Source organism: Chiloscyllium plagiosum, unplaced genomic scaffold (genome assembly GCF_037043375.1).
Source record: "Chiloscyllium plagiosum isolate Xiang-an unplaced genomic scaffold, Cpla_swu_hap1 HiC_scaffold_3, whole genome shotgun sequence".
Lineage (NCBI taxonomy): Eukaryota > Metazoa > Chordata > Chondrichthyes > Orectolobiformes > Hemiscylliidae > Chiloscyllium > Chiloscyllium plagiosum.
In genome coordinates this window covers 73,486,111-73,507,778 of record NW_028270141.1, presented here as the reverse complement: position 1 = coordinate 73,507,778, position 21,668 = coordinate 73,486,111, and positions in this window count along the sequence as shown.

The window sequence follows — 21,668 nt, the reverse complement described above, 5'->3', positions numbered from 1 at the left end:
TGAATCACTCTGGCAATATCAATTAATTGTATCTTCTTGGAGATGCAATGCAGCATCACATTTGAGGTTTACTTTGGCAGTAACTCTATCTAAGTACTACCATTACAAGTTAACTTCTGATTGAAGGTTCTTCCACTCCGATTCTTCACACTGTTTGTTCTTGCTGTTAACTGCATGTCCTGAAGAAGGGTATACTGAAACTTTGACTCCTCCACCTCTTGACACTGCCTGGCTTGCTGTGTTCTTCCAGCCTCTTGCCTGCCTACTTTGGACTTCAGCATCTGCAGTTTTTTTTGTTTCTAACTGCATGTACAAGTCTGTGTTTATGCAGGTTTCTGATGCATTCCCTGTTGCTGCCAGCATGCTGCACATGGTTTTTGCTTGCTTGCATCCTATTGTAGCCTTTGGTTTTATCCTTGGATCCAGATTTCTTGCATGGACAAGCCCAGTGTTAATTTCGACCACATGACATGCAAAGGTCTCAGAACAAGGACAGCTCCACAGTGGGTGCAACAGATCACTCTTCTAACACAGCTTGCTTTCTTTCTGCATCGTTCCTACTGAGCCAATATAAGTAACTGCCCCTACTTGCAGATGTTGTTGTCTGGCTGCAATGGCATCACATTTTCTTTCTTCTCTTAGTGATGTGTTGATGTTGAAACCTTTCGCTTTCTCCAAGTGGTCCTTTTGGAAAACTTCTCTCTCTGAAAAATCACAGTCTTCAGTCAAGTCACAACATCTACTGAAAAACTGATGTGTTCATTCTTGTGGTTGTTGCCTCTAGATGCTGAAGTTTGGAATTTACTTTTATATTAAGTGGATTTTCCACCTTGCTCACATTCCACTTAATTCAGTTGCCATCTGTAAGACCATAAGACCATAAAATATAGCAGCAGATAGTGAGTCTGCTCTGTCATTCAATCATAGCTGATATGTTTCCCAACTCCATTTTCCTCCCTTCTCCCCATAACCCTTGAAACCTTCACTAATCAAGAACCTATCTGTCTCTATCTTAAAGACACTCAGTGACATGGCCTGTACAGCCCTTTGCAGCAATGAATTCCACTGATTCACCATCCTCTGGCTGAAGAAATTGCTCCTCATCCTTTCATTCTGAGGCTGTGTCCTCAGGTCCAAGTTTCCTCTACTAGTGGAAACATCTTTTCCAATATATCCAGACCTCTCAGTATTCTGTAAGTTACAACCAGATGCCCCCTCATCCTTCTAAACTCCATTGAGTAGAGACCCAGAATCCTCAACTTTTCCTCATATGATAAGCACTTCAACCCAGGGATCATTCTTGTAAACCTCCTCTGGAACCCCTCCAATGCCAGTGCTTCCTGCCTTAGATACAGGGCTTAAAACTGCTCACAATATTCTAAACGTGATCTGACCAGAGCTTTATACAGCCTCAACTTACATTCCTGCTTTTGTATCTTAGCCCTCTTGAAATGAATGCTAATATTGTATTTGCCTTCTTTTAACTAAATTTGCATGTTAGAACATAGAGAATAGAACATAAAACAATACAGTGCAGAACAGGCCCTTCGGCCCTCAATGTTGCGCTGACCTGTGAACTATTTTCAGCTCGTCCCCCTACACTATCCCAAAATTATCCATGTGCTTATCTAAGGATTGTTTAAATCTCCCTAATGTGGCTGAGTTGACTACATCAGCAGGTAGGATATTCCACGCCCTTACCACTCTCTGCGTAAAGAACCTGCCTCTGACATCTGTCTTAAATCTATCATCCCCCAATTTGTAGTTATGCTCCCTTGTACACGCTGACATCATCATCCTAGGAAAAAGTCTTTCACTGTCTACCCTGTCTAATCCACTGATGATCTTGTATGTCTCCATCAAGTCCCCTCTTAGTCTTCTTCTTGCCAATGAGAACAGGTTGAAGTCTCTCAGCCTTTCTCTCCAGACCAGCAACATTCTGGTAAATCTCCTCTGCACATTTTCCAATGCTTCCACATCCTTCCCGAAATATGGTGACCAGAACTGTACACAATATTTCAAGTGTGGCCGCACCAGTGTTCTGTAGAGTTGCAGCATGATATTGCGGCTCCAGAACTCAATCCCTTTACAAATGAAACATAACACACTGTATGCCTACTTAACAGCACTATCCATTTGGGTGGCAACTTTCAGGGATGTATGTACATGGACTCCAAGATCCCACTGCACATCCACACTACCAAGAATCTTTCCATTGACCCAGTACTCTGTCTTCCTGTTATTCTTCCTAAAGTGCATCACCTCACATTTAGCTGCATTGAACTCCATTTGCCACCTCTCAGCCCAATGCTGCAGTTTATCCAAGTCCCCCTGCAACCTGTAACATTCTTCCACACTGTCTACTACACCACCGACTTAATGTCGTCTGCAAATTTACTAATCCATCCACCTATGCCTGCATCTAAGTCATTTATAAAAATGACAAACAGCAGTGGTCCCAAAACAGATCCTTGTGGCACACCACTAGTAACCTCCAGGCTGAATATTTTCCATCAACCATCACTCGCTGCCTTCTTTCAGAAAGCCAGTTTCTAATCCAAACTGCTAAATCACCCTCAATTCCATGCCTCTGCATTTTCTCCAACAACCTACCATGTGGAACCTTATCAAAGGCTTTACTGAAGCCCATGTATACCATGTCAACTGCCCTACCCTCATCTACATGCTACATCCTAAACTAGGACTTACAACTCTATTTCTCCTTCAGATTGCTGAAGCCTTATTCCATTTATAAAGTAGTCTATATTACAATTCTTCCAAATAATGCATAACTGCACCATTTTCCATATTGTATTCCATCTGCCTCTTATTTGTCCAGTCTCCCAGCCTCTCCAAGTCATTCTGCAGCATCCTCACTTCCTCAACACGACTTGTCCCTCCACCTATCTTTGTGGCAACTACAAACTCAGCAGCAATTGCCCTGAGTTCCTTCATCCAGTTCATTCATGTACAACATGAAAAGTTGTGGTCCCAACACTGACCCCTGTGGAAATCCACTGGTCATCAGTTGCCATCCTGAAAAAGATCTCTTTATCACCATTCTCTGCCTTCTGCCACTCAGTCAATCCTCTATCCAAGCTAGCACCTTTCCCTGAATACCACAGGCTCTTATCTCATTTAGCAGCCTCCTGTGCGGTACCTTATCAAAGGCCTTCTGGAAGTCTAAATAAATGCACTGGCTCTGCTTTGTTTGACTTGCTCATTATCCCCTCAAAGAATTCTAACAGATTTTTTGGGCATGGCCTCCCCTTGAAAATGCTGTTCTAGCTCAGCCCTATTTTACCCTGCACTTCCTAGTATTCCACAATCTTATCCTTAATGATGGACTCTAAAAACGGATCAACAACCAAGGTCAGGCTAACCAGCCTATAATTTCCTGTCTTTGACTCCCTCCTTTCTTAAATAGGAATGTTACATTAACCATTTTCTAGTTCTCTGGCACCGCCCCTGATTTCTGAAAGATTACCATCAATGCCTCCATAAGCTCTTCAGGGTGCAGTCCATCTGTTCCAGGTGATTTTTCTACCTTCAGACCTGTCAGCTTTTCCAGCACCTTTTCCTTAGTGAGGACCATTAAATTCACCTCTGCCCCTAATTCTCTTCAAGTTCTGATGTTCTTAAAATTCACACCCGCTTGCTAAGCTGACTGTCTAAACTCTATTCACCTATCAGTTCAGCCACTTGTCACCCTACCCATTTACCTCATCCATCTCTTCACACTCGATTCCTACATATTCATAAATCCATCCACTTACCAATTCACCCATTATGATCATCGTGAAAATGGGTTTAGAATATTCAACTTTTGTCATTGAACTTCACAGACATTACCCAACAATTCCATTTTTAAAAATGGTTTTCTGAAAATGCAATGTTAACCTAAAATAGCTGCGGTGATCACCTGACAAGGCCAGGAAACCCACACAGATTTTATAAATCCAGCTACCTCAAAAGAAATATATTAAATAAGAAGCACCAAAATTCTTTAACATGTACAGAAATTCTTATCTTCCTGGCTCTTGCATGATAAATTCACTTCTGAGAGGCAAAATATTACTGGTGAGAGCTGTGACCCCTCTTCACCTAGTTGTAAAAGATCTGGAGGCTCATCAAGTGAATTGAAGCCTCAACTAACCAAGAATTGGATTTAGGAAGCAAATTTTTACTTCAAAAGTGTTTTTAAAAGACAAACTGTGAAAAGTTTTCTTGGGTCTCCAAAATTAAAAGTGCTAAGACAGACATGTTTGATGTTAAATTTTTCAGGACCAAACAACTTAGGAAAAGCTTTGCCTTGGAAGAATTAAAAGTGAGTAGCTCTACAAGGGGAAACAACCACCAGAGATGAAATGGAAAAGAAGAGTCACTCAAATTAAACCAGTAGGAAGCAGCAAAGGGATCAAGATCCAAAAGAGATTTGGAAGCTGTACTGGGGGTTATTAATCCTCTGGGTTTTGAGGTAGCCCAGGAAGGACCACTTGATTTAAACTGGGCTATAGTCCATGTCATAAAGGATCAGGACATCTCTGCAAGGAGGTAAATGGACCAGAGTTAAGCCAATAGCAATAAACAGAAAAAACTGAAAGAACTTTGGATGCTGGAAATCAGGAACGAAAACAGAAACTGCAGCATCTGTGGAAAGAAATCAGAGTTAATGTTTGGGGGGCAGTGACCTTCATTGGGGCTGCTGTCGGGAGGCACAGTGGCTCACTGGTTAGCAATGCTGCCTCACAGCACAGAGACCCAGGTTCAATTCCAGCCTTGGGCAACAGTCTGTGAGGAGTTTGCACAATCTTCCCATGTCTGCGTGGGTTTCCTCCGAGTGCTCCAGTTTCCTCCCACAATCCAAAGATGTGCAGGTTAGGTGAATTGGCCATGCTAAATTATTCACAGTGCTCAGGGATGTGTAAGTTGGGTGCATTAGTCAGAGGTAAATGTAGGGGTGCGGGTCCGGGTGGGTTATTGTTTGGAGGGTCGGTGTGGACATGTTGGGCCGAAGGGCCTGTTTCCACACTGTAGGGATTCTATGATTTCTTAGCAATAAATAGAAGATAAGGTGACAGTAGATAACAGGGCAGAACAAGAGACCTGATTAACAGATACATTATGGTATAAGCCATGAGAACACCAATGGAGTTGTCAAACAGGCCAGGAGAAAGTGAAAATGAAGCATCACTTTTTGAAAGTTTTGCGGGGAAAATAATGGAAGCTGAATATCCTCCTGGCAGCAATTGTGTTCCAGGGAAAGTGAAACAAATTAGTGGAAAACTAATTCCCAAGGCACAGGGAAAAAGGAAGAGAACATATCCCCCAGTAGACACCACAGATGGACACCACCAGTGACCAATCTGTGAATTAAACATAGAGTTACCCACTAGCAGCATGAAGCAATAGAACCACATCTCAAACCTCAAGTCAGATCAGATTAATGTAAAGTTAAATGAGGGGAAGTGCAGGTTGCAAGTCCAACTCCCCCCACCCCACTCCACCCAGGAAGGCAAACATCAGATTGTTAGCCATCAATCTCTGAGAAATTGCATTTGTAAACATGCCTGAATCTGATGCAAGTCAGAAGGGAAAACCAGTAAAACCAATGGAGATGACATTCTATTTAGTTTGCACAATTCCAAAATGGCAGACAAATAGGATCAGCATGTTCATTACAGGTATTACTTTTTTTACTAGATTTTAACTCTGAGTGGGCAATGAAGGGTTAAAATTTGGAAATATGGCACAGGATAAGGAACCAGTCTGACTGCTAGCACCCAAAGCCAGTTTTGAATTTAAGATAGGGCAAACAGACTGAACGTGAAACATATGAGTTGTCATCCCATTTCCTTTTATATTGTTCTTCTATTTTGATACGGTAATGGAACGCTTACTGGAAACAAAATGAACAAATATTGTTCACTTTATATTGTTTGTGGCAGGAATTGTTGCAATCATAGTGAAAATCAACAATCGGTATTCAACTTCCAATATTTGACTTTAATACTTGTGATTTCCATGAACTGAAAATTGTTTCTAAATTTGTACTGCTGATGTAAAATAGCTGCAGTGATCACCTGACAATCCAGAAAATCCAAGTAGAATATATGAATTCAGCTATTTCAGAATTACCATTTTAATCAAGAAACACCAAAATATGGAGGGGTGTCAAGAAATTCACATCTCTAGTTTTACTCATACTTGCATTATAATTGCAAATATTTTTATTCATTCACAGGAAAAGGGCGTCACTGGCTAGCAGCATTTATTGCCCAGATGGCTGTTAAGAGTCAACCATCTGTTGTAGGTCTGGAATCTCATGTAGGCCAGACCAGGTAAGGTTGGCAGTTTTCTTCCCTAAATGACATTAGTGAACCCGATGGGCTTTTTCCCCAGCAATTGGCAATGGTTTCATTAGACTCTTAACTCCAGACTTTTTTTTAAAATGAATTCAAATTCCACCATCTGTAGGATTCGAACCTGGGTCCCCAGAACATTATCTGGGTGAATAGTCCAGTGATAATACCACTTGGCCATCATCCCCCCATGTAATATAAAATAATACCTATGGAGTGTTCAGTTTGGAGATGACAATGAAGCTAAGCTTGAAATGGACAAATGAACCATTCTTCAATAGCAGCAAAGGGAGAGAAACTAATTTACATTTACGTCAACAAGGATACAGAAAACTCTTTGTCTCTATCTCATCAGAACCAATGCTTGTGGAAACAATGGTTTAGGGAAATATCTGTTGACTAAGAAATCAGGGGTATTTGTAAGCTTTGCTATTCCAGAGAAAACAGGACAACAGCTCATCATTTGGAACTCAGCTTTCACACATGCAACTCAAAGACTCCAAAAAACTGTTAAGTGCAATAGGTCTTAATTTCCTGTGTGAACCTTCCACCCCCACCTTCTTTGGGCGTTAATTGCCTATATTTGTATGTCTGTTTGTTATCGTGTTATAGTTATTTTGGGATAATAAAACTTCACTGTCTTTCACCTAAGACAGACGGAGAATTAGTTTGGCTTAGTTTTTACTAAGTTCAAATAAAGTGTGACAGTTCCATTCTAAAAAAAATGAAATATATTAGATGACCACAAAGGGGTTAAACAGAGAGGCAGCATGAGCTCCCCTACCTGGTCATAACAATTAATCTTCACACGGGACATTTAAACTTACCTTAAACTTACAGCTAGAGCTGTAAAAGGGATTGTGACCCATTGTTGTGACATGAGGCTACATTATTGTGCTGGAACTCTTTGTGGGACAATATACTCTGCATTTCTGTAGAAGGTGGGCTTGTTGCCTATTCGTGGAATATAATATACCTAATTTTCTGTCTTTATTAGAACTTTCTCTAGTTTCTACTATGGCTGCCTGCAAATTGGGCCAATGGCAGAGGTCACATGGGGTTAGGGTGATTTATTGGCTTAAGCAGAGGATTGGCTAACCAACAGAAAGCAATGTGTTGGATGGTTATGGAGGAACATGTTGTAAAGAGGCCGAGATGAGATCAACCATGATTGTATTGAATGATGGAGCAGGCGTATTGCTTATTCCTGCTTTTATGTTCTTACATGACAAAGGAAAGCCAGGAAGCATTTTAGGACAATTTCTGTCAGTTTAGCTTCAAAGCATGCCTTCAAGGCTTTCAAATTTCTATAGTCTGCTTTTTTCTCTGTACTTACAAAGGTGTTAATGTTAAATACATACTTTAACAGGCCCTCCCCATTGTTGTGGACCAGGCCAGACCCCTCAAAACATTTCAAGAAGGTAGCCCAGACATGAACTTTGCTAGTTGTTTTAAGCAGGTGTGAGTGGATATTCCAGGAGAGAATCAGCTGTTCAAATCACTTAGTTTTAAACAAAACAGAATTTATTTACAAGATTATTGAATGAAACACAAACAACAGAAAACAAAATGCTGAATAATTTAACCTCTCTGAAAACCCAACAGATTATCCCATCTTAATGATGCTGTTCCAAATACTTTCATCAATCCCCATAAACATCCTTTGGGACAAAAGGTAAACTATAAGTTCTTACAGGATAGAGTTCAGAGAGGGAGTACCAGCCTGGGCCTGCTACTGTGGGTCCAGCTGCCTTTCTTCACACTACTGCTAAAAAAGACCAACCCAGAGCAAAGCTGAGCTGGGAGAACTGGCCACACCCTTTTCATTGTACAAGTTTTTTTTAAAGCTTGAAAGCCTCTGCCTGAGGCAGTATCTGTTAGCTATTATCAAATTGGCCCTAAAACCCTCCACCCAGACGTTTTGGAGTCTGTGTCATTTATGCCCTCTCTAATAAAAAATGACTGCATAACATTGTTAAAGGAACAGCTTTGTCACACCTCCCCCCCCCCCCTTAAAAAAAAGAACCATCAATTTCCAAAGATGACTTCATTTTAAAACTCCTTAAAAAAATTCGTTAGTTCTCCAAAACACACAAACACATTACATTGACTATAAACATACAAACATACACAACTATATTCCATTTCAGTCTGTTGTACTCCTGCCACCGAATGCCTCCGTTTCCCATTTGAGCCTTGACATTGCATCGGCAATCACGTTTCCTCGTCCTGCCACATGCACAATTCTCAAAGTGAATGGCTGTAACGACAAACTCCATCTAAACTGTCTGGCATTTTTGTCATTATATGTCTCCACAAACTTCAATGGGCTTGACCCATATGTATATAATTGTCTTAGATATTTTACTGGGAACATAAACACTGAAATGTTGTAATAGCAACACCAAGTTCAAAGTCTCCTTCTCAACCATCGAAAGTTTCTGTTGACTTCCTGGAGAATTACCCGATAGGTCTTTCTTGTCAGCTTCTTGCAAGAGCCCACCATCAACACTCACATCACTTGCATCGATAGCCACCTAATTAGGTATGGCTTATCCCAGGGCAGTGGTAAACACAGCTTTCAGACTGTCAAATACCTTCTGACAGTCTGCTGTTCACTGAAACTTTTCACCTTTCTTCTGCAACTCAGTGACTGGAGCAGCCACATTGCTAAAATTTGGTACAAATTTTCGATAAAATCCATTCAATCTCAGGAACCATACTGTTGCTGTTTTTGTCAGTTGTATGGGAAACTCCCCAATTACCTTTGTTTTTGCATCCCATGGGGCCATTTGTCCGTGTCCAATAACATGGCCCAGGAATGTGACTTGGGCTTTGACAAATTCACTTTCTGATGAAGGGCTTATGCCCGAAACATGGATTGTCCTGCTCCTTGGATGCTACCTGACCTGCTGATCTTTTCCAGCACTACACTCTCAACTCTGATCTCCAGCGTCTGCAGTCCTCACTTTCTCCAAATTCACTTTTAGCCAAGGTTATCACCAAGGCTGCCTTCCGAAGTTGATCGAACAAGTCTGATAAATGTTGTAAATGTTCCTTCCATCTGTGACTAAAAAAATCACCAGGTCATCAATATATATATGACACCGTTGGGTAATCCGGCAATGACTTTCTTGTTTAGTCTCTGAAATGTGGCTGGTGCATTTTTACTGCCAAATGGCATGACTTTAAACTGACTCAGTCCATTTGGCATTATGAAAGCTGAAATTGCCTTTGCTCTTTCTGACAAAGGTAACTGCTAGTATCCTCTGAGCAAGTCCAACATAAAAATATAAGTTGCTTGTCCCACCTTCTCAACATAGTCTTCCAAACACAGAATTGGATATTCATCTATCTTTGTAACTGCATTGACTTTGTGATAGTCCCCCCATAACCATTGGGTACCATCTCATTTTGGCACCATGACTATGGGTCAGCTCCAATCACTGTAACTGACTTCAATTATGCCATCTTGGAGCATGCATTCAATCTCCTTTTGGAACCTGTGCAAACTTTAGAGGGTTATACCTGGAAAGATGCTGCTTAGTCAGAACAGCAGCTCCTATATCCACATCATGCATAATTAGATTGTACTTCCCACCCTATTTCGACTTATCTCCCCATGTGATAGTAATAATTCTTTCAGGTCATTTCAATTTTCCTCTGGAAGGTAACTCAATAATTTATCCCAATTTTTGACAACTTCCTCCTGTTCAATTTAATTTGAGGTATGTTCAATTCAGAATCCTCTGAACTTGATTCTTCCTTCTGTGCTGTAATCATTAACACCTTCTCCTCTTGCTTTTCTTCCCTGTCAAAATACCTTTTGAGCATACTCACATGACACACTCTGTGAGATTTCTTTCTGTCTTGGGGTCCCTATCAAGTAGTTCACCTCACTCAGTTTCCTTTCAACTTGATAAGGTCCACTAAACCTTGCTTTTAAAGGTTCGCCTATCACTGGAAGTAACACTAATACTTTATCCCCGATAGCAAAATTGAGAATTTTTGATTTCTTGTCCGCTTTCTGTTTCATTGTATGCTATGATACTTTTAAATGCTGTCTAGAAAACTCCCCTGCTCTCTTTAATTGTTCCCTGAAATTTGACTCATGGTGCAAACTCCGAATTCTGACTTACCAATTTCTCCATAATCAATTTTAATGGTACTCTCACTTCATGCCCAAAAACTAGTTCAAATGGTCAATTCGTTTGGTGCATCTCTGATCGCAAAAAGCACAAACAGAATTCCCTTATCCCAATCATCTGGATAGTCTTGACTATAAGCCCTCAACATGGTCTTTAAGGTCTGATGCCAACTTTCTAGTGCTCCCTGCGATTCTGGATGGTACGCAGTAGATTTGAATTGTTTTATTTCTAAGCTGTCCATAACTTGTTTGAATAATTTTGATGTGAAGTTTGACCCTTGATTTAACTGTATCTCTGTCACTAGTCTGTACCTAGTGAAACATTTGAGTAATTCCTCGCCAATCCTTTTAGCTATGATATTGCATAATGGAACAGCCTCTGGAAATCTAGTCGACACATCCATTATTGTGAACAAATACTGATTCCCACTTTTTGTTTGATGTAGGGGACCTACGCAATCAAAGAAGACTCTTGTTAAAGGTTCCTCAAATGCAGGAATAGGTATGAAAGGAGCAGGTTTTGTTACTGCCTGTGGTTTTCCAATTACCTGGCATCTATGACACATTTGACAAATTTCAACCACATCCTTGTACAGTCCAGGCCAGTTAAAATGTTTTTGTGTCTTAACTTGTTTTTCCTCACTCCTAAATGACCCCCATGTGGTAGTTCATGTGCCACTCACAACACCTCCTTCCTATATTTCACTGGCAGTACGATTTAAGACCATAAGACCATAAGACCATAAGACATAGGAGCGGAAGTAAGGCCATTCGGCCCATCGAGTCCACTCCGCCGTTCAATCGTGGCTGATGGGCATTTCAACTCCACTTACCCGCATTCTCCCCGTAGCCCTTAATTCCTTGTGACATCAAGAATTTATCAATCTCTGCCTTGAAGACATTTAGCGTCCCAGCTTCCACTGCAATCTGTGGCAATGAATTCCACAGGCCCACCACTCTCTGGCTGAAGAAATGTCTCTGCATTTCTATTCTGAATTTACCCCCTCTAATTCTAAGGCTGTGTCCACGGGTCCTAGTCTCCTCACCTAACGGAAGCAATTTCCTAGCGTCCACCCTCTCCAAGCCATGTATTATCTTGTAAGTTTCTATTAGATCTCCCCTTAATCTTCTAAACTCAAATGAATACAATTCCAGGATCCTCAGCCGTTCCTCATATGTTAGACCTACCATTCCAGGGATCATCCGTGTGAATCTCCGCTGGACACGCTCCAGTGCCAGTATGTCCTTCCTGAGGTGTGGGGACCAAAACTGCACACAGTACTCCAAATGGGGCCTAGCCAGAGCTTTATAAAGTCTCAGTAGCACAACAGTGCTTTTATATTCTAACCCTCTTGAGATAATTGACAACATTGCATTCGCTTTCTTAATCACGGACTCAACCTGCATGTTTACCTTTAGAGAATCCTCAACTAGCACTCCCAGATCCCTCTGTACTTTGGCTTTACGAATTTTCTCACCGTTTAGAAAGTAATCCATGCTTGTATTCTTTTTTCCAAAGTGCAAGACCTCGCATTTGCTCACATTGAATTCCATCAGCCATTTCCTGGACCACTCCTCCAAACTGTCTAGATCCTTCTGCAGCCTCCCCACTTCCTCAGTACTACCTGCCTGTCCACCTAACTTTATATCATCGGCAAACGTCGCTAGAATGCCCCCAGTCCCTTCATCCAGATCATTAATATATAATGTGAATAGCTGCGGCCCCAACACTGAACCCTGCAGGACACCGCTTGTCACTGGCTGCCATTCCGAAAAAGATCCTTTTATCCCAACTCTCTGCCTTCTGTCAGACAGCCAATCCTCAATCCATGCCAGTAGCTCACCTTGAACACCATGGGCCCTCACCTTGCTCAGCAACCTCCCATGTGGCACCTTATCAAAGGCCTTTTGGAATTCTAGGTAGACCATCCACTGGGTTTCCCCGGTCTAACCTACTTGTCACCTCTTCAAAGAACTCCAACAGGTTTGTCAGGCATGACCTCCCCTTACTAAATCCATGTTAACTTGTTCTAATCCGACCCTGCTCTTCCAAGAATTTAGAAACCTCATCCTTAATGATGGATTCTAGAATTTTACCAACAACCGAGGTTAGGCTAATTGGCCTATAATTTTCCATCTTTTGCCTTGATCCTTTCTTGAACAAGGGGGTTACAACAGTGATCTTCCAATCATCCGGGACTTTCCCTGACCCCAGTGACTTTTGAAAGATCTCAACCAACGCCTTCGCTATTTCCTCAGCCACCTCCCTCAGAACTCTAGGATGTAACCCATCAGGGCCAGGAGATTTATCAATTTTAAGACCTTTTAGCTTTTCTAGCACTTTCTCTTTTGTAATGGCAACCATACTCAACTCAGCTCCCTGACTCCCTTTAATTGTTGGGATATTACTCATGTCTTCCACTGTAAAGACTGACGCAAAGTACTTATTAAGTTCTCCTGCTATTTCCTTATCTCCCATCACTAGGCTTCCAGCATCAGTTTGAAGTGGCCTAATGTCTACTCTTGCCTGTCGTTTGTTTCTTATGTATTGAAAGAAACTTTTACTATCATTTCTAATATTACTGGCTAGCCTACCTTCATATTTGATCCTCTCCTTCCTTATTTCTCTCTTTGTTATCCTCTGTTTGTTTTTGTAGCCTTCCCAATCTTCTGATTTCCCAGTGCTCTTGGCCACTTTATAGGCTCTCTCTTTTTCTTTGATAGATTTCCTGACTTCCTTTGTCAGCCATGGCTGTCTAATCCCTCCCTGGATAATCTTTCTCTTCTTGGGGATGAACCTCTATACAATGTCCTCAGTTTTACCCACAAACTCCTGCCATTTTTGCTCTACTGTCTTCCCTGCTAGGCTCTGCTTCCAGTCTATTTTCGTCAGTTCCTCTCTCATGCCCTCATAATTACCTTTATTTAACTGTAACACCATTACATCCGATTTTGCCTTCTCTCTTTCAAACTGCAGACTGAACTCTACCATATTATGATCGTTGCTTCCTAAGTGTTCCCTTACTTTAAGATTTTTTATAAAGTCTGGTGAACTTCTGCCCATTTCTCACCTGCTTGAATATGTGATGGTTTCCATTTCCACATTAAGACATCTTTTTAAGATAACAACATTCAGGGATACATTCAGATTCTTTTTCTGTGTATGTTTTTTGATACAATCGCTTTAAGTTTTCATCTTTCTGCTATAACTGAGTTAATTTATCTGAGCTAAAGATGCCTGCTTTGTCATCTATCTGCTCCTGGTTTGTGCCAACCATCTGATAAAACAACTTGTATTCCTGGAGTTGAGAGGTTGTCCAGTACTCCTCCCACAAATTCTCCACTTCTCTCTTGACACTCTAACCTCGCTTTTTCTCTCACCCTGAATTCCTGTTACTAGTATCTTTTCTGGCAATAATCCTTCAGAAGTATATATCTGCTTATCTTTCAGCATCACAGACTAAGAGGATCCTGCTCTTTTAACATTGTAACCTAGTTACCTGCTGCTCATGGCCTGTGCGAATAAAGTTTACCTTCACAGGTATATGGTTTAAGAAGATCTGATACTTCCTCCTTAACCAACGTCTGACCAGCTTGTACATTCTGGTGCAGCTTTCTAGCCTCCACTGTGCTTTCTGTTACCACTCCAACAAAATGCACTGGCTTATCCTGTTTTCCGACATCTGGCTTCCCAGTGCTGCTCCTTGCCCACCAATACTGTGATTTCATGTGACCTTTAGATTACTTACTTTAGATTACTTACTTACAGTGTGGAAACAGGCCCTTCGGCCCAACAAGTCCACACCGACCTGCCGAAGCACCGACCCTACTTTATTGCTGTGAAAACACCAGAGCTTTTTAATTTCTCTGTCCCCTTCAAGAGTTTCCTTTTTACCCTGCAGTAAGTTATCCTTATGATCTTCACTGAGATCCACCTTTCCATTTCCATGTGAGGATTTCTCTTTTCCCCAAGTTCTATCCCTCAGGGATTGAAATTGATTCTGGAAGCCCAACTTCACTTTCTAGTCCAACTCATAATCATCAGCCATTTCAGCTGTTAATCTTGCCGTTTTAACTCTCTGCTCTTCCACAGGAGTTCTCCCTACTTCAGAAAGTAAATTTTCGAACTCCTATCTAAGTTTCAATTTCTAAAGTTCAAACTCTCTCTCTTTCTTCCTTTCCTCTCTCTCTCTTTTTCTCTCTTCTCTCTCTCTTTCCTTTCCTCTCTCTTCTTTCTCTTTCTTTTTCTCTCTCTTCTGCTTTTAATCATAATTTCTTGTCTTTTGCCTCTAACTTAAGCTGCTTCATTCTCAATTGAAGTGTAGACATCTCTAAAGATTCTGATGGCATTTCCTGCAAATTTAACTGCTGAGCGATTGCTGTAATCATCTCTTCTTTCCTCGCGGAAGGAGGCAGCTCCAACCTCAGCTTGTCTGCTAATTCCAGCAGCTTGGCCTTAATCATCTTTTGTAAAACCCCCAAGGTCACTTCTTCCACCCCAGAAAACTTTTGGTGACTGAAAGAGCCATTCCTATCCCAAGCTATGTTTACCCAACCAAATTCAACACCTGGAACAAAAAAAAAATACCCTTACCACTCGCTGCCTTCGAGACCAACAACTCTAAACCCAATTTGGAACTTCAGAACAAATCCCACAAAGAGCCCCCAGTCTGTTGTGGACCAGGCCAGAACCTCAAAACATTTTAAGAAGGTAGCCCAGACACTAACTTTGCTAGTTGTTTTAAGCAGGTGTAAAATGGACATTCCAGGAGAGAATCAGCTATTCAAACCACTTAGTTTTAAACAAAACAGAATTTATTTCCAAGATTACTGAATGAAATACAAACAACAGAAAACAGAATACCAAATAACAGCCTCTCCAAAAACCCAACAGAACATCCCATCTTAATGGTGCTTTTCTAAATACTTGCATCAATCTCTATAAACACGCTTTGGCACAAAAAGGTAAAATCAACTACATGGTCTTACAGGATAGAGGTCAGAGAGAGAGTACCAGCCTGGACCTGCCTCTGTGTTCCAGCTGCCTTTCTTCACACTACTGCTAGAAAAAACTAGCCCAGAGCAAAGCTGAGCTGGGAGAACTGGCCACACCCCTTTCATTGTACATGTGTTTTTTTTAAAGCTTGGAAGTCTCTACCTGAGGCAGTATCTGTTAGCTATTATCAAATTGGCCCTAAAATCCTGCACCTCAGACTTTTTGGAGTCTGTGTCATTTACGGCCTCTCTAAAAGAAAGATTGTATAACCTTGTCAAAGGAACAGCTTCGTCACACCACCCTCCTGAAAAAATGAACCATCAATATCCAAAGATGACTTCATTTTAAAACACCCACTCTAAAGAAAACCAAGGACTGGATAACCTTGTTAAAGGAGCAGCTTCATCACACCATCAATAATAGAAGTGTATCTACTTTTAGCTGCCTTGATTTGTTAATGACATTTGTCACCATTACATGGATTTGCCGTTGTAAATGGCACAACAGCTAGTTCTGTTTCATATCACCCTTCCTTTCACCAGGAGCCAGGACAGCACAGTTTATAGTCATTGCGATTCAACAGCAGCATACTTCTTTTGCTTTCAGTGCCTTCCATTGGTTTTTAGCAGCTTCTAACCGTACTGAACATTTCTATGCTCTACCTATTGTAACTGTCCTTCTATTACAGTTCTTCAACACTCAATTCCAGCTCTACTTCTGACCTGGTATGCGTTCATGGAACTCCCTCCATATGGGCATTGGGAGTTTACCTACAGCACATAAACTGCAGCGGTTCAAGAAATCAGGTGAGCTACTGGCATGGATTGAGGATTGGCTGTCTGACCTTGTCAAAGGACCAGCTTCATCACACCACCCTCCTGAAAAAATGAACCATCAATATCCAAAGATGACTTCATTTTAAAACACTCACTCTAAAGAAAACCAAGGACTGGATAACCTTGTTAAAGGAGCAGCTTTAGGAATGGAAGCTGATGACAAATGGTGTCCTGCAGGGTTCAGTGTTGAGGCCCCAGTTGTTCACTTTATATATAAAGGATCTAGATGAAGAGACTGGGTGAATTCTGGTGAAGTTCGCTGATGATACAAAGTTACGTGGACATGCAGGTAGTAATGAGGAGGTGGTGAGGCTACAGAAAGATTTAGACAGTTTAGGAGAGTGGTCTAGGAAATGGCTGATGAAATTCAATGTGAGCAAATGTGAGGTCTTGCACTTTGAAAAAAAAGAACACAGGCAAGGATTATTTTATAAACGGTGAGAAAATTCATAAAGCCAAAGTACAAAGGGATCTGGGAGTGCTAGTACAGGATTCTCTAAAGGTTGACATGCAGATTGAATCCGTGGTTAAGAAAGCAAATGTAATGTTGTCATTAATTTCAAGCGGGTTGGAATGTAAAAGTAGTGAGGTGCTACTAAGACTTTATAAAGCTCTGGTTAGGCCCCATTTAGAATACTGTGTCCAATTTTGGGCCCCACACCTCAGTAAGGACACACTGGCACTGGAGCATGTCCAGCGGAGCTTAACACAGATGATCCCTGGAATGGTAGGCCTATCATACAATGAATGGCTGAAAATCCTGGGATTGCATTCTTTAGAGTTCAGAAGATTGAGGGGAGATCTAATAGAAACTTACAAGATAATGCAGGGTTTAGAAAGGGTGGATGCTAGGAAATTGTTTCCATCAGGCGGGGATACTAGGAGTCATGAGCACAGCCTTAGAATTAGAGGGGATCAATTTAGAATGGAAATGAGGAGACATTTCCTCAACCAGAGGGTGGTGGGCCTGTGATATTCACTGCCACGGAGCACAGTGGAGACCCCGACATTAAATGTCTTCTAGGCAGAAATTGATAAATTCCTAATCTTGCAACGAATTAAGGGATACGGGGAGAGTGCGGTAAGTGGTGTTGAAATGCCCATCAGCCATGATTGAATGGCGGGGTGGAATCGATAGACTGAATGGCTTTACTTCCACTCCTATTTCTTATGTCTCATGGTCTTATTCCAGCCTATGCAACTAAAAGCTAACCCATAAATGGAGCAGCATTTTCATTAGGAAAATTCAAAAGGCCACGTTAGAATAGACATCTGAGGGGCTGGAGGGGTTTACTGAGGTAGAGATAGGCTGTGGAGAGATTTAAGAAGAAGGATGTAATTTTAAATGAAGACGTTTGTTGATCGAGAAGCAATGGAACTGGTCATTGGTGTGACAATGGACACTGGATGTCCATTAAGACAAGGGCAACAGAGGTTTGGATAACATCAAGTTTACAGATGGAAGAATTTGAGAGATCAGACAAACAGCCAATCCTCTATTCATCTTTTTATATTATCCTCAATTCTATGAGCCTTATTTTGTAGACAAATCTTTGATCTGGCATTCATTGCAATTTGAAATTCCAGGTAAGATTCTTGCGAACGGTACACAACTTACAAACAATGTGTTTAACAGACCTTCAGCCAGTTAGAAGCTACCCATTTTCCAGTTCTGTCTCACTTACATAGGCAGGAGTATTTTAGGTGAGCTACAGGTTGTTGAAGTGAGAGAATCATTTGTGTGCTGAATTACTGCAAGTGGAGGAAATTTCTGACAAGGCTTTCTTTTAGGTTTGGCGATTTAGGGTCGGTGTCCTAATTTAATTTTCTCCATCTCGAATCCATCATAAATTGGGTGGTAGTCTGGAGGAAAGTCTAGGCCAATGCTTTTAGGCTGTCTACTTTGAGAGGCTTTCTTCAGGGAACAGATATGTAACAGCTGTTAGCAAATTCCTTACAATTCCATTCACTTTGCCAGAATTACTTTGCTGCAAGTTCTGTGCAAATCCAGTTTATGTGCATCAATTGGGTTTCCACCAAATTTCAGCTGCTGTAATGTTGGTGGCACAGAAGCAGTTCCATGGAAATTGTTGTTCATCATTATAGGGTACCAGTAATGTCAGCATTGTATGTTGAAAGCTATAAGTTACAAATGCATACCAGGAAAGCTGTGCAAAGATTTCTAATGACAAAAATGATTATGAATTTTAAATATAAGCTTAGTATAAAACCAGATTACATTTAAGTAAACATAAGTAAATTATGAGTAAGTCACAGATATAGCATAAAAAGAGACATTTTACGGATCACTCATGACTCAATATGTAGAGTAGTAAAGCATATTTCAAGGAGTCTTCTAGAACTGCTGCCACATTAAATTCTTATCGAGCTTTTAGTTGGCAAATATCTAATTTCTAATTAATTAACAGAAAAATCATAAATAAATCCAGGAACCACATTTTAAGAACAGTGTCAAGAATAGTTATCACTTAGAGGCCCTTCTGTGCAGGAGAGTGTAGCAGGATGTTTGGAAGGAGCCTTTATTTTTCAAAATCACAGTTCAATATGCTTCTGCTGCACATTCAGAGACCACTTTTCAGATCATCACCGCTAGTTGCATCAAACAATTTCCCCAGTACTGCCATTATTCTTCTGCCATTTATCTTATATTGGCATTCGCTGGTTTTTGATCTGGGCACCAACGGCTGGTCCTTGTGGCATCTCTGGGTGTCTGAACTGCCTGGCTTCCTTCTACTGTTTGTCCTTTACTTCCTGAAAAGACTTCAATGAAGAGATTCCCAGTGCCAAATGTTTGCACATTTCAAAAGTGTGAATGCAAAAATATTTGAATAATGAATTGTCAAAATAGCAAATAACCAACAAAAGATTGGAATATAGTACAAAATACAGCAATTTGACATTCCCTTTAAAAGCAATTCCACGTACTACCAATCTGTTCACATAAATGAATTCCTGTGACTTTGTGACATAGTTTCATTAGGACACATGGAAAGTTTTCCAACTAAGACAATAATGGGTGCAATCAGCTATACTGGAAGAACTTGATGCACTAAATAACCAATGAGATGATGGGTAAGTCAGATCTACCTATAGCTTTAATTGGCTGCGCTCAATTTATCACTATTCAAGGTTGGTAACAAACTCAGAAAGCTGTCCCATTCTGTATGTCAAACAGTTCTTCTGACAGCATAAAAATGGTTTGCATTTCTGACTCATTCAAAAATTGTGTATTTAAACATCCTTTTGTAGAAAATAACCTGTTTGTAGAAAATTGGTATTGAGACAGAAGCACAAAAAGTAAGTGCTTGTGAAAAATTGCTCATAAAATGTTGATTTTATGTCCAGGTCCAGATCAGCATGTTTATTTCCAGATTTTTATTTATTTTTCCAGAATACCCAAATTTTTGTTTGTCCCAATGTACAATCTGGTCTCCTTGTTATAAAAAAAGATACAAATTATTACTAAATTGAAAAGGGTGCAAAAACAGATTTACAAGGATGTTACTGAGACTGGCGAGTTTGAATTATAAGGAGGGGTTGGATAGGCTGGGACATTTTCCCCTGAATTGTAGGAGGCTGGGGGGGTGACCTTTTAGAGGTTTTTAAAATCAGAAGGAGCAAAGATAAGGTGACTCAACAAGGTCTTTTCCTCAGATTCGGAGAGACCAAAACCAGGGGGCATAGATTTAATTCGAGACAAAAAAGATTTAAAAGAAACCTGAGGAGCAACTTTTTCACACAGAGGGTTGAGTTTATATGGAACGAACTGCCAGAGGAAGTGGCAGAAATGGGTACAATTATGACATTTAAAAGACATTTGAACAGGTACATGGATAGGAAAGGTTTAGAGGGATATGGGCCACGTACAGGCATATGGGACTAGTTAAATTTTGAAACCTTGGTCAGTATGGATGTATTGGACCAAAGAGCCTGTTTCCATGCTTTATGACTCTGACTCTATAACTTGTATAGATTAAAAGTCCACTATACTTCTTTCAGTAGAACGCATTAAAAACCACAAATTCGAGGAGTTTGTAGATTGTGTGTAGCTCTGAGTGTAAATGTAAGGAGATTGCATAATATCATAATTTATATTAAGCAAAATCAATTTGGAGACAAATTTGGAAAACTCCAATACATCTATAATTAGCTGTCATCATATTTCTCACCCTCTAAGTGTGCTTTTGTGATATTATTATTTCACTCATATTTATTGGTACAATAATGGGCTAAATCTTTATTCAGTGGATAGTTCTTACTCAATGGGCCTGCACGATGTGGTTTAGACACACCCACCACTACTTTCAGATGGAAAAGGCCAAGGTTTCAGATGGAAAAGGCCAAGGGTTCATTATTCAATTGAGAAGTGGTGGTAGGGACTGGTGAGGAAGGATGTGGCTCATGATATTGGAACAGCAATGGTACCCTAGACCATATGTCCATAAGATATAAGAGCAAAATTAGGCCATTTGACCCATCACATCTGATCCACTATTTAAACATGGCTGATATGATTCTCAGCACTATCCTCCTGCCTTCTAACATAACCCTTGATCCCCTTACTAATCAAAAACCTATCTATCTTTATCTTGCATACACTCAATGATGGCCTCCACAGCCTAATGTGGCAATGGTTTCATAGACTCACCACCCTCTGCCTGAAGAAATTTCTCATCTCAGTTCTGAAGGATTGTCTCTTCACTCTAAGGCTGTGCTGTTGAGCCCTAGCCTCTCCCCCTAGTCAAAACATTTTTGCCATGTCCATTCAATCCAACCTTTCAGTATTCTGTAAGTTTCAATGAGATTCCCACCGTCATCCTTCTAAGCCTCATTGAGTACAGATGTATACTCTTCAATTGCTCCTCATATGACAAGTCCTTCATCTCTGGGATCATTCTTGTAAACCTGCACTGGACCCCTGCAACGCCAGCAGATCTTTCCTTAGAAACAGGGCCCAAAACGGCTCATAATATTCCAAATGCAGTATGATCAAAGTTGTTAATGGCCTCAAAAAATGCTAACATTGCATTTGCCCTCCTAATTGCCAACTGAACCTGCATATTTACCTTAGGAGATTCCTGAACTAGAACTCCTAATCCCTTTGCACGTCAGCTTTCAGAAGCTTTTCCCCTTTTAGAAAATATTTTACGCTTCTGTTCTACTTACCAAAGAATATAACCTCACACTTTCCATTATTATATTTCATCTGCCACTTCTTTGTCCAGTTTTATGGCCTATCCCACCTCCTCAACTCTACCTGTCAGCCCACCTATCTTTGTGTCATCTGCAAACTTAACAACAATGCC